The sequence below is a fragment of the Oryx dammah genome, unplaced genomic scaffold (genome assembly GCF_014754425.2).
Source record: "Oryx dammah isolate SB20612 unplaced genomic scaffold, SCBI_Odam_1.1 HiC_scaffold_16, whole genome shotgun sequence".
NCBI classification, from domain to species: domain Eukaryota; kingdom Metazoa; phylum Chordata; class Mammalia; order Artiodactyla; family Bovidae; genus Oryx; species Oryx dammah.
The window spans coordinates 64,836,329-64,842,686 of NW_024070200.1; positions in this window are offsets into that span (position 1 = coordinate 64,836,329).

Consider the following 6,358-nt stretch of genomic DNA (forward strand, 5'->3'; position numbering starts at 1 on the left):
CCCCTTCTCCTCCCGTCTTCAATCTTTCCCAGCATCAGGGTCTTTTCCAATGAGTTGGCTTTTCCCATCAGGTGGCCAAAGTATTGGAACTTCAGTATCAGTCCTACCACTGAATATTCAGGACTGATTTCCTTTAGGATTGACTGGCTTGATCTCCTGGTAGTCCAAGGGACTCTCAAGAGTCTTCTGCAACACCACAGTCCAAAAGCATCCGTTCTTCAGTGCTCAGCCTTTTTTATGGTCCAACTGTCACATACATAACTACTGGAAAAACCATAGCTTTGACTAAATGGATCTTTGTGGGCAAAGTAATGTCTCTGCTTTTTAACATGCTATCTAGGTTGGTCATAGATTTTCTTCCAAGGATCAAGTGTCTTTTGACTTCATGGCTGCAGTGACCATCTGCAGTGATTTTGGAGCCCCCAAAATAAAGTCAGCCACTGTTTCCCCATGAAGTGACAGGACGAGATGCCATGATCTTCATTTTTGAATGTTGAGCTTTAAGACACCTTTTTCACTCTCTAACATTTATCAAGAGGCTCTTTATTTCCTCTTTGCGTTCTGCCATAAGGGTGGCATATATAAGGTCACTGATATTTTTTCTGGCAGTCTTGATTCCAGCTTGTGCTTCGTCCGGTCCACCATTTCTCATGAAGTACTCCGCATGTAAGTTAAATAAGCAGGCTGACAATATACAGCCTTGACTTACTCTTTTCCCAATTTGGAGCCAGTCTCTTGTTCCATTTCAGGTTCTAACTGTTACTTCTTGACCTGCATACAAATTTCTCAGGAGGGAGATAAGGCGGTCTGTTATTCCCATCTCTTTAAGAATTTTCCACAGTTTGTTGTGATCCACTCAGTCAAAGGCTTTAGGATGGTCAATGAAGCAGAAGTAGATATTTTTCTGGAACTCCCTTTCGTTTTCACTGTTTGAATGGATATTGTCAATTTGAACTCTGGTTCCTCTCCCTTTTCTAAATCCATCTTGAACATCTAGTTCTTTCATGTACTATTGAAGCCTGATTTGGAGAATTTTGAGCATTACTTTCTAGTATGTGAGATGATTGTAATTATGAGGTAATTTGAACATTCTTTGGTGTTGCTTTCTTTAGGATTGGAATGAAATCTGACCTTTTCCAGTCCTGTGGTGAATGCTGAATTTTCCAAATTTTCTGGCATATTGAGTGAAGCACATTAACAGCACCATCTTTGAGGATTTGAAATAGCTCAACTGGAATTCATCACCTCCACTAGCTTTGTTTGTAGTGATGCTTCCTAAGACCCACTTGACTTCACATTCCAGGATATCTGGCTATAGGTGAGTAATCACACCATCATAGTTATCTGGGTCATCAAGAGCTACACAATGGAATGTTGAAACTGAATTCCACCTCTGAACCCTAGTTCAGTTCAGTTCAGTTCAGTTGCTCAGTCATGTCCGATTCTTTGCAACCCCACGGATTGCAGCACACCAGGCCTCCCTGTCCATCACCAACTCCTGGAGTTTTCTCAAACTCTTCTCCAATGAGTCGGTGATGCCATCCAACCATCTTGTCCTCTGTCGTCCCCTTCTATACCTGCCTTCAATCTTCCCCAGCATCAGGGTCTTTTCCAATGAGTCACTTCTTCACATCAGGTGGCCAAAGTATTGGAGCTTCAGCTTCAGCATCAGTCCTTGCAATGAATATTCAGGACTGATTTCCTTTAGAATTGACTGGTTGGTTCTCCTTGCAGTCCAAGGGATTCTCAAGAGTCTTCTCCAACACCGTAGTTCAAAAGCACCAATTATTCAACGCCCAACTTTCTTTATCATCCGACTCTTACATCCATATATGACTACTGGAAAAACCATACCTTTGATTAGAAGGACCTTTGCTGGCAAAGTAATGTCTTTGCTTTTTAGTAAGCTGTCTAAGTTGGTCATAACCTTTCTTCCAAGGAGTAAGCATCTTTTAATTTCATGGCTGCAGTCACCATCTGCCATGATTTTGGAGCCCAAAAATAGAAACTCTGTCACTGTTTCCACTGTTTCCCCATCTATTTGACATGAAGTGATGGAACCAGATGCCATGATCTTAGTTTTCTGAATGTTGACTTTTAGGACAACTTTTTCTCTCTCCTCTTTCACTTTCTTCAAGAGGCTCTTTAGTTTTCCTTTGCTTTCTGCCATAAAAGTCATGTCATCTGCATATCTGAGTTTATTGGTATTTCTCCCAGCAATCTTGCTTCCAGCTTGTGTTTCATCCAGTCTAGTTTTCCTCATGAGGTACTCTGCATATAAGTTAAATAAGCAAGGTGACAATATACAGCCTTCACATACTCCTTTCTGGATTTGGAACCACTCTGTTGTTCCATGTCCAGTTCTAACTGTTGCTTCTTTACCTGCATGCAGATTTCTCAAGAGGCAGGTCAGATGGCCTGGTATTCCCATCTCTTGAAGAATTTTTCACAGTTTGTTGTGATCCCCACAGTCAAAGGCTTTGTCACAGTCATAAAGCAGAATTAGATGTTTTCCTGAAACTCTCTTGCTTTTTTGATTATATAACAAATGTTTGCAATTTGATCTCTGGTTCCTCTGCCTTTTCTAAAACCAGTTTGAACATCTGGAAGTTCACGGTTCACATACTGCTAAAGCCTGGCTTGGAGAATTTTGAGCATTACTTTGCTAGCATGTGAAATGAGTGCAATTTTGTGGTAGTTTGAGCATTCTTTGGCATTGCCTTTCTTTGGGTCTGGAATGAAAATTGACATTTGCCAGTCCTGTGGCTGCAGCTGAATTTTCCAAATTTGCTGGCATATTGAGAGCAGCACTTTCACAGCATCATCTTTTAGGATTTGAAATAGCTCATCTGGAATTCCATCACCTCCACTAGCTTTGTTGGTAGTGATGCTTCCTAAGGCCCACTTGACTTCACATTCCAGGATATCCGGCTCTAGGTGAGTTATTACACCATCTTGATTATCTGGGTCATGAATATCTTTTTTCTCTAGTTCTGTGTATTTTTGCCACCTCTTCTTAATGTCTTCTGCTTCTGTTAGGTCCATACCATTTCTGTACTTTATTGTGCCCATTGTTGCATTAAAAGTTCCCTTGGTATCTCTAATTTCCTTGAAGAGATCTCTAGTCTTTCCCATTCTGTTGTTTTCTGCTATTACTTTGCATTGATCACTGAGGAAGAGTTTCTTATCTCTTTGCTGTTCTTTGGAACTTTGCATTCAAACTGATATATCTTTCCTTTTCTCCATTGCCTTTCACTTCTCTTCTTTTCATAACTGTTTGTAAGGCCTCCTCAGACAACCATTTTGCCTTTTTGCATTTGTTTCTCTTGGGAATGGTCTTGATCACTGCCTCCTGTACAATGTCATGAACCTCTGTCCACAGTTCTTCAGGCACTTTGTCTATCAGATTTAATCCCTTGAACCTATTTGTCACCTCCACTGTATAGTCGTAAAAGGTTTGATTTATACTTGGATGGTCTAGTGGTTTTCCCTACCTTCTTCAATTTAAGCCTGAATTTGGCAATAAGGGGTTCATGATCTGAACCATAGTCAGCTCCTGGTCTTGTTTTTGCTGATGTATAGAGCTTCTCCATCTTTGGCTGCAAAGAATATAATCAATCTGATTTCAGTGTCGACCATCTGGTGATGTCCATGTGTAGAGTCTTCTCTTGTGTTGGAAGAGGGTGTTTTTTATGACCAGTGCATTCTCTTGGCAAAACTCTATTAGCCTTTGCCCTGCTTCATTCTGTACTCCATGGCCAAATTTGACCATTACTCCAGGCATTTCTTGACTTCCTACTTTTGCATTCCAGTCTCCTATAATGAAAAGGACATCCTTTTTGGGTGTTAGTTCTAAAGGGTCTTGTAGGTCATCATAGAACCAACTTCAGCTTTTTCAGCATTACTGGTCCAGCCATAGGCTTGGATTACTGTGATATTGAATGGTTTGCCTTAGAAATGAACAGAGCTCATTCTGTCGTTTTTGAGATTGCATCCAAGTGCTGCATTTCAGACTGTTTGGTTGACTATTATGGCTACTCCATTTCTTCTAAGGGATTCTTGCCCACAGTAGTAGGTGTAATGGTCATCTGAGTTAAATTCACCCATTCCAGTCCATTTTAGTTCGCTGATTCCTAAAATGTCAGTGTTCACTCTTGCCATCTCTGTTTGACCACTTCCAGCTTTCCTTGATTCATGGACCTAACATTTCAGGTTCCTATGCAATATTGCTCTTTACAGCATCAGAGTTTACTTCCATCATCAGTCACATCCACAGCTGGGCGTTGCTTTTGCTTTGGCTCCGTCTTTTCATCTGGAGTTAGTTCTCTGCTGATCTCCAGTAGCACATTGGGCACCTACTGAACTGGGGAATTCATCTATCAGTGTCCTATCTTTTTGCCTTTCACACTGTTCATGGGGTTCTCAAGGCAAGAATACTGAAGTGGTTTGCCATTCCCTTCTCCAATGGACTGTGTTTTGTCTGTACCCCAACATTGAACTAAATCTTGAAGACAGTGTTTTGGGTTAAGTAGAAAATAACAGCTTTATTGCTTTGCTGACAGAGAGTGCCACAGCTAGCTAATACTGTTAAAACTGAGTGTCCCAACCTGAGAGAGGGAAAGAGTTGTAAAAAGTCTCATTGTCTAGGGCAGGATTGCTGATAATGATCATGGTTCTTGCATGGCCCACATTCATTCAAACCAGAGATCATCTGGTATCAGGTGGTAATCTGAAAACTGTGACCTTCTCAGGAATGAGGAGTGCTTCATCAAGTAGGTAACATCTTCCACTTATTGAGGGTTTTAGTTCAACAACAGTCAAAGATATTGTAATGTATATCCCTTGAGGGGGAACCAAGACTGTGCCCTCAAAGCTGTACAACTGTTTCTTGAATTCTCCTCTTTTGTTTCTGCATCCCTTTCTTTCCTGATTAGCAACTGTTTGAATCTGCTCTTTGGAATTCAAAGAAGTGGAAACAGAAAGGCTTTTGTGCCCAGGAGCCCGACTGGGTCCTACTTGGTTTCAATATTTCTCGTCCTTAAAAATAGTGAAATCATCCCATTTGCAACACTGTGGATGAATCTAGGGAGTATTTTGCTAAGTGAAATATGTCAGACAAAGACCAATACTGAACAATCCCCTTTATATGTGGAATATGAATAACAAATCAAATCAAACCAACCAAAACCAGACTTATAGATGTAGAGAACAAAAGGGTATTTGCTAGAAGGAAGTGGGGTGGGGGATGGGTGAAATACATTAAAAATCAAAATTAAAAAAAAATGTTTTGTGCATCAAAGTATACTCCCAAGACAATGAAAATGCAACTCATTGAATGGGAGAAAATATCTGTATATCAAATAACTGGTTAGGATCTAGCATCCAAAATATATAAAGAACGATTAAGATTCAACAATAAAAAGATGAAAAAGATGAATAACCTGGTTTTTTAAATGGGCTAAGGATTTGAATAGGCATTTCTTCAAAGAATTTATACAAATGCCAACAAACACAAAAAGCCTCTCAACATTATTAGTCTTTAGGGAAATACGGCCCAGCAACAGATATATATTTTGTTTATCTTAGAGTACCACTTCCATATATTTATGCTAGTAGAAAGAAAACTTATATTCACACAAAACCCTGTACAGGAATGTTTATAGCAGCTTTATTCTTGCTTGCCTAGGATGAAAATGACCCAGATATCCTTCAGCAGATGAATGGATATACAGTCTGTAGTATGTCCACAAAATGTAACATCACTCTGTTACAAACAGCAATTTTTTTTAATGTATACTGCGTCTTTTTTTTTTTTTATTTTATTTTTTTTGTGGGGGGCGCTCCGCAGAAAGAGAGAGGCCGTGGAACTTCCCTCAGCAAAGCCGAAGGGTCCCGAGGAGAGGTGAGCCTACTGTCTGCCAACCCAGCCCCTCGGCGAGCGAGAGACAATCAGACGTGACAGGGGTTCCGTCTAAGCAGTTCCGCTTTATTGTTGTAAGCTCTTGGTTTATAAAGGCAAGCAGGGAGGGGTTTGTGAGGGACTTTCCATAGTTGCACCAATGACATTAAAGGTCAAATCATCATGTGCCATCATTATAACAGGAGTCTATGGTGATCACACGCTGTCTACGTGCACAGAAATCAAGAAAACCAATCAAGAGTTTTGACAGACAACTTAGGCCGTGCCCTCATTTCTTCCGCCAGGCGCCACCTTAGCTCTAAACCGCAAAGCTAGCCCTTCTTTTTTAAGGTGTCCCATTTAGGGCCCCACACTCTTTGGCAGTGATGGATATTCATTGCTGCGTGGACTTTGGTTGTATCGAGCTGGGGCTATCCTCTAGTTGTGGGGTGCTGGCTT